The sequence below is a fragment of the Triticum dicoccoides genome, chromosome 3B (genome assembly GCF_002162155.2).
Source record: "Triticum dicoccoides isolate Atlit2015 ecotype Zavitan chromosome 3B, WEW_v2.0, whole genome shotgun sequence".
In the NCBI taxonomy this organism is placed as follows: Eukaryota; Viridiplantae; Streptophyta; class Magnoliopsida; order Poales; family Poaceae; genus Triticum; species Triticum dicoccoides.
This window is the reverse complement of record NC_041385.1, coordinates 809,196,223-809,203,743: the sequence shown is the minus strand read 5'-3', so window position 1 is coordinate 809,203,743 and position 7,521 is coordinate 809,196,223. Positions and strand designations below refer to the sequence as shown.

Sequence of the window (7,521 nt, the reverse complement as noted above, 5' to 3'; positions counted from 1 at the left end):
TAGTAACGACCCATTAGTCCCGGTTCATGAACCGGGACTAAATGCCCTTACGAACCGGGACAAATGCCCTGTTTTCTACTAGTGTATGGCATGGTTATGACTTATAACTTGGTATAAACAATAATCGTTACATATATTGTTTAATATTTGGTTTGCATGCATGAAATGGATGATAGGGTTTCAATTTCCGACGACCATGGATGGGTAGATGAAGATTGGGTCAAGGGGGCAAAAGTCATTTGTCAATAGGTTGAGCCATTGTATGTGCCCAGCTTGGAAACCTCCAGCACCTCGGATGTGCCGCCACCACGGTCACCTGCTCCCTCGAGCATTGCATGTCGCTGCGGTTCTTCAGACCATATATGTCGATGGTCATGCCTCCTCTCCTCCACTGCTGACGCCACCTGCACGAGCAAGGTGGTGGTAGAAGGATCGTGTGAGCAAGGCGGCGATGGTGTCTAGGTGGGACCATGGCGGAGGATTCGAGCAGGAGTGGACCTAGCCATCGCGGGGTGAGGGAGAAGACATGGTTGGGAGCCTAGGAGATGATTGGTTTGGTAAGCAAAAAACACATGAGAAAACTAGACGCCGTCGAACATAGAACACGAGTTTTACATATGTAAGAGAGATGGGCGAGGAGAAAAAATTCAAAAGAATGGAGAAGGGCGATGAAGAAAAATAATGGAGGGCAGAATGTGGTGAGGCGAACGTTTCAACTATCCTTTAATAGTAAAAATGGACGGACGCGATGACATGTGCCATCATTGATCTAGTATACGAGAGAAAACCAACACTAATTCGAACTAGCGGAACCGTCCCACAATTGTTTTCTATCCGATGTACAACAGCAAGTGTTCCACGTGGTTCCAACTTACTACAATCCCTTCTTGGCACTGTTATATCAGCCATTCTTGCCTCCCACCAGCTATTTTGATGAGAATCAAAGCAACAGAAATGATGTAATTAATTTTCTTTTTAAGTAGTAACATATTAAGATTAAGATGATAAAATCTTAATAACAATTACATCCAGCCTCTACAATGATACAATATCAAGACTAAGTCGAGATATCAACTATCCACACCGCCTAATAATTAAAAGATTAAAAAGAAGAACAACGACTTGTAACACTAACACATAAACAGCAACACCATTTATTTCATTGTCATTGACATCACACGAATTATGGAAAACGGATCACCGAAAGCAGCTCCATTATATGAAATTAAACCAAGTTAAACAGCAGCCAGAGCATATAAAATCCTTATTCATGCTATTTAACTCTGGGTAAAATTTGAGCAGGGCCGAGACTAGTGCATGATGAATACGTTGTACTCAACGGTGGCGTCGCCGGTCTTGAGGTCCAAGGTGTGCGTCCTGGCCTGCGCGTACCCTCGAGCCCACCTGAAAACGCCGGTACCGCCGACGACAGCCATCTCGCGGACCTCGGTGAACACGACCCATAATGGCGACGCTGCTGCCGTTGTACTTGCCGGCGGTGAAAAGGAAGTTCATGAGCATGAGCAGCGCCAGCTGGTCCTTGCCGGCGGCGATGTAGGTGCCCTGGGCGCGGCCCATGAGCCTGGATGAGTTGAGGCTCGGCCCCTCGGTGAGTGAGTTGTCCATGACCATGACGACGCCGAAGGCTGTCTTGGAGGTGTTGGTCGTGGTCGCGCGCGCCACCGGCACCGACGTCGGGTCCGGTCCGCTCACCACGTCGTGCCAGTACACCTTGAGGTGCGTCTCCTTCTGGGACGACGCGGTCTGCGGTTGCATGGTGGCCAGGGCGAGGAGGACGAAGAGCACGGCAGAGGCCATGGATTTCCCTTGAGTAGTCGGTGTTTGGCTGTTATGATGCTCTTGTGGGGTTGGCTGTGATGCGTGCTGTGTGCGTACGCTAGTATTTATGCCCTGCGCGAAAGCGGGTACGCGTACATTACGCGGCGCATTGACAGTTCAGCGAGAGATATATGTGTTCGGCTCGTTACTTCATCAAGAGAACTAGTGACTTCGCAGTAGGTAAACCGGCTCATCTGCAAAAGTGCCCAACAACCGTCCTGGCCGGGCGATGTAAATGGTTTTTTTTTTGAGGGAAGGGCGATGTAAATGGTGGTGCGTATTTTTCTTGCTATCAGGTGGTGTGGTGGTTTCATGTCCTGTAGCACTTTAGAAAATTAGTACTATACAGTAGTGTCTCTAGAGACCGTACGCTTGTAGCAGTGCTGCAGTGAAGTCCATATCGTTCGTGTGAGGGAAAGTTGGTACTTGCTAGATCGGTTGTGTCATGGACGTCTATTGATATGATACACTTCTTGGTTGTGTGAGTGAATGTGAGGTGATGGAAGAGCAGAGGAATGTTAGGTGATTGAAGACTGACATAAAAAAAACGAGTGTTTTGCTCCTCTCTTCTGCAGTCTCTCTCTTGCTGAACAAAGCCTCCCATGCTCTAGAGCTAGCCAGGACAAGGTGAAAATTGCCTGTAGCAGGTGGTGTGGTGGTTTCATGTCCTATAGCACTTTAGAAAATTAGTACCATATAGTAGTGTCTCTAGAGACCGTATGCTTGTAGCAGTGCTGCAGTGAAGTCGATATCGTTCGTGTGAGGGAAAGTTGGTACTTGCTAGATCGGTTGTGTCATGGACGTCTATAGATATGATACACTCCTTGGTTGTGTGAGTGAATGTGAGGTGATGGAAGAGCAGAGGAATGTTAGGTGATTGAAGACTGACACCAAAAAAATGAGTGTTTTTGCTCCTCTCTTCTGCAGTCTCTCCCTTGCTGAACAAAGCCTCCCATACTCTGGAGCTAGCCAGCACAAGGTGAAAATAGCCTGCACCACTAATACCTACGACTTGATGGTGGTAATGAGAACCCTACTTGAGGGCCTAAGAGCATCTGCAACCACGATTGGCAAATATTGATCCCCAAACGGCCACGGACGTTGCCTGTCAGTGACCGGGTGTGTCCGTTTTGACTCTCATTTATGCATGCATGCAACCATGTTCCCTACATCTTCCTTAAATTGCCTGATCAAATGTATGCGATTAACAGAGATGGGGAGACAACGTGAAACGGAAGAATAAAGAAAGAAAAAAGGTGGCCCGGGGTGGGCTGCATCCTACGTGTATGGCTGCCTGGACATTCCCATATCCTTCCCATATTTGGTATAGATATAGGCATTTGCGGACAGCCCGATCATGTCTTATATACTATGACACTAAGCTCCATAGTTTCTAAGGCCTCACAATCAATTGAGGTCTCCAATTTAGAATTGAGTCATCCAATTTTGACCGGGTCAACAATTTCACAAGGAGCTCACTCATTCAATTTTTAAATACACTATGCTCCCTAATTTTGGAGCTCACCAATTCGATCGAGGTATACAATTTTATCTTGATTTTGACTCGATCAATCTTTGGTTGTAGCAATGAAATCTCTAACTTCATTAACCTCTCTAATTTTAAAACTCACTCATTCAACTGAGGTCCTTAAATTTAGATTGGATACACAACTGATTACATCGTCGACCTGGGTTTCACGATGGGATCTCTCAATAAAAGGATCCCATGGTACGTTTGTGTGGTGTGGATCTTTGTTGACAAAAGGGAAGTGCTGCCTATGACATGTTTAGCGAAAGGTCATCATGAGGGTCTCCCTCCAGATCCGGTGGTTGACCTCAGCGATGAGATGCAAACTATGAACGACAACCTGACACGGAGGGATGGTGGTGCAGCGGCGATGGTCACACACCGCATGTAGCTGCTGGGATCGCGGAAAAGTGGTGGCAACAACACATGAGTGACTTGATGGCGGTGCTACTCGAGCACCCGGTCTCGATCCCTGAGATGAAAGCCTAGGTGACCTGAGATGGTTATACCTAGCAATGACGATATTTCTATGTCGTTACCTTGTTGAAGACATTGCTCGGATATACACAGACTGCTTATTCAGGGTGAAATCCTGGATTATGACCCAGAGTGGTTGGATCCGGTGACGGCGGCGATTGAGCACCGTTCCCTTCCTGAAGACGTTGATGTTGAAGAATATCATCGTCTATGTGGTGCCATGAGATGATCGGTGCAGATATGGTCATTGATATAGCTTGCCGAGAGTGGATTTGATCGGGGTTTTTTCTCGCCTGCGCATAGCTTTAGTTTTATATGACTTTTCTATTTGTTGGTGTATTCTGGTGTGTGTGCGTTAGTGTTGGCTGTGTGCATCCTAGCTATGCAGAGGCCAGTTGAGCTCATTGTGTTTGTATCCTCTTGATGCATTATTTTGAGTCAATAAAATTCACACTTTGTCAAAAAAGCACCAGTATAATACACGCGGCCAACAACATAGATAACTTTCTCATCTATTTGTATTAATTAAAAGACGTCCTCCAATCACACGGTCAAAAAGACCCACCCAAACACAACAATAAAAATGAAAAATGATACACTCACAGACAATTTGCTACGGATTGGTCATACCAAACACTCTCCCACCAATGACTTGTTTTTCACCGTTGGGCTGCTCTTCCCCTAATTAATCTTCAACCATAAATTGACACATCCATCCTTAACCATGATTCCGTAAAGTCTGTCTGTAGGTGTACCATCTCTGATAAAAAGAACACACTCCAATGTTTCCCACATGCCAAACCAACTAGCGATAAATAGTTTTCACAACTTAAAGAAAATGAACACGTAAAAATAAAACATTTACAACACCAAAACATAAATGACACAGCAAAGCGCGCACTGCCCTTCTAGTCCTCTATAACACTAAGCTCCCTAGTTTTAAAGAGCTCACACTCAATTGAGGTGTCCAATTACAATTTGGCCACCTGTTTTTGACCCGGTCAACAATTTCTCAAAGCTCTCTCATCCAATTCTTTTATACTATGCACTATGCTTCCTAATTTTTAAGATGTCACAATTAATTGAGGTATTCAATTTAGAATATCTTTAATACACTATGCTTCCTAATTTTTAAGGCCTTACATTTAATTGAGGTCTTTATTTTGGAATTGGATCACCGATTTTGACCGGGTCAATGATTTAAGGGGCTCTCTCTTCAATTCTATTATCATCTAATACATCATGCTCCCTAATTTTTAAAGCCCTCCCATTCAATTGAGGTGTTACACGTTCAATTGAGGTCTCCAATTTAAAATTGGGTCACCAATATTAACTGGGTAAATGATTTAAGGGACTCTCCCTTTAATTCTGTTATCATCTATCTCATGCACTATGTTGCCTAATTTCGGAGCTCTCCCGTTCAATTGAGGAGTTCGTTGGTTTGCGATTTCTACCGGTCAGCGATTTCTCACAGAGCTTTCTCATTCTGTTGAGGTATTTAATTTTGGATTTGATTCATGATTTTGACTGGATCAACAACTTCTCAAACTAATTGGAAAAAACCATTATATAGAAACACATATGTCCCGTACACCCTCCAACCTAACAAAGAAGTGCCAACACATGCACCGTAGCACTAATATAATACATGCGTCCACCAATGCAGAAAACTTTTCCATGTATAGGTTGATTAGCGGATAACACAAAATCATACGGCCAAAAACACATGAAAACGTTGTATTATAAAAAACAAAACACACTTCACTATCTTCCCGACGTCTCAAACCAATTTTGATCACTATCAAATCCCAAGAATATAAACGGCGCAACAAAGCGCGCCTAAACCTTCTAATATTTACTAATTTGTGGCAACATATGAGCTTCCGCGTTAATCCACATCAACATTGGTTTAGCTATTAGACTTTAAATTTAATCTTTATATTTGCTAATTAAAAGCACCACACGAGACACCATGTTAATCGTACAAAGTAAGAAATTTCACCCGTCCAATTAATATATAATTCATCCGTAGCCATCGGATGAAAGAGTAAACATGCTCCCCTATGCCAGGCACAAGTCTTCCTCACTTTGGACTCTCCCTTATTCGATTGAAATGGAAAAAAAATGGCAGTCCGTATGTTCCCAAGGGAGATTGCATCAGCCCAAGGGTCCAACATGTCACTCTAGGAAACGTGCAAGGTAAGATCACCTACCAAGTTAATTTCTTTTTCTGGAGGCGTACTAACGAAGGTACGCATGGATGCGTGACAGAGCTAGGTGAGTATGTTATGCGTGCATGCATTTAGGTATGTAAACTACTTTTTCTAATAAAAAAATAACTAAGCACATATATGCCCCTATGCGTGTACTATACCTATCATGCATGTACTTAAATCACACCTACATATATACTGCTGAATCTGTATGTGACATGCACAAAGTGTTTATGAAAAATATTAAGAAAACCAGTGAAAAAATACTAAATCTATGTGGCAAATACATTTAATAAAAATACTAGAATATATTTTGAAAATCAAAATTGCTGAACTATGCAAAGTGGATCCAAGATCCATTGATTTCAAAAGTGAGGGCGTGTAGATCAAATTTTATATATAAGATAGTTAAGGATAAATGCCTGACAATAGAGAGTGCTTAATTAAGTAAAAATGTAATTCAGTAGTAGCCAAAGAAAAGCATCACTATTACTTTTTCCGATGATTCTGTTGGGATGCTAGAAGGATCTATTTCCAAAAATGTACAAACAAAGTTTCAGAGTCGTATCGGAGGGCATCTAATAATTTGGGGAAACTTTTTGAATAGAGAACAGCGAGTTTCTAGAAATTTTTAATTCATTTAAAAAAAACTAAAGCAAACTTCTAAATTTAACTGTTGTTATTTGAAATATAAGGATGCCTTCTAGAACATTACAGACCAAGTGAAAAAAAATGATTTGACCGGAAAACCCAATATATATGGAATTGTTGGAAAGACAAATATGGCTTCCAAAAGTTCAAAAACTATCTTCAAGGAGTTTAATGATTTTCAATACATTTTAAAAGTACAAGGATAAGTTTGAACCAAGCCATCGCTCATGGCGATACATGCAACTCTGCAGCATGTTCAAGTGATGAGTGCTGGACTGGTGGAGGCTTTGATGAGTTACATAGGTTTATATGTGTGTGCGTGCATGTGTGACACACAGAGAGAGGGGTGAGCCCGTGCAGAAAGAGGGGGGAACAAGTATATAGAGAGTGATCAACACAAATTTAGTCCTCCGTAGAATATTTTAAACATATGTACCATGTTGCAAGCAATAATTGTGCCAGTAGTAACCAGTAGAGAGAAAATTCGAGAAGTAACAATCTATTTAGTAACTACAAAAAATACTATAATATATTTATTAATTACAAAAATTATGAGTCATTAAATATATATAATGGTGTCACCACTTTTTGTTGTGGCACAACTCTTAATACAAAATTTTCACAAATTTAAATGCTCCACAATGTTCCGACTATATTCATAATAGAAAGTAGGGAAATACAATATGGTATACGCTGTCAAAATAACTAGTGAAGGATATTTGTAAAGATGTTGTACTTCTGTTTCTAAAAGATTCAATCAAAACAATGTTTATATAAATTTTTGTTTCAATACTAATTGTTTTAAATTTTGCT

The 7,521-nt window shown here is 41.7% G+C and overlaps 1 pseudogene; it reads right to left on the bottom strand.

Moving 5' to 3' along the window:
• Nucleotides 1-1,125: 1,125 nt before the first annotated feature.
• On the bottom strand, nt 1,126-1,938 carry LOC119282384 (annotated as a pseudogene).
• Between the last annotated feature and the right edge of the window lie 5,583 nt (nt 1,939-7,521).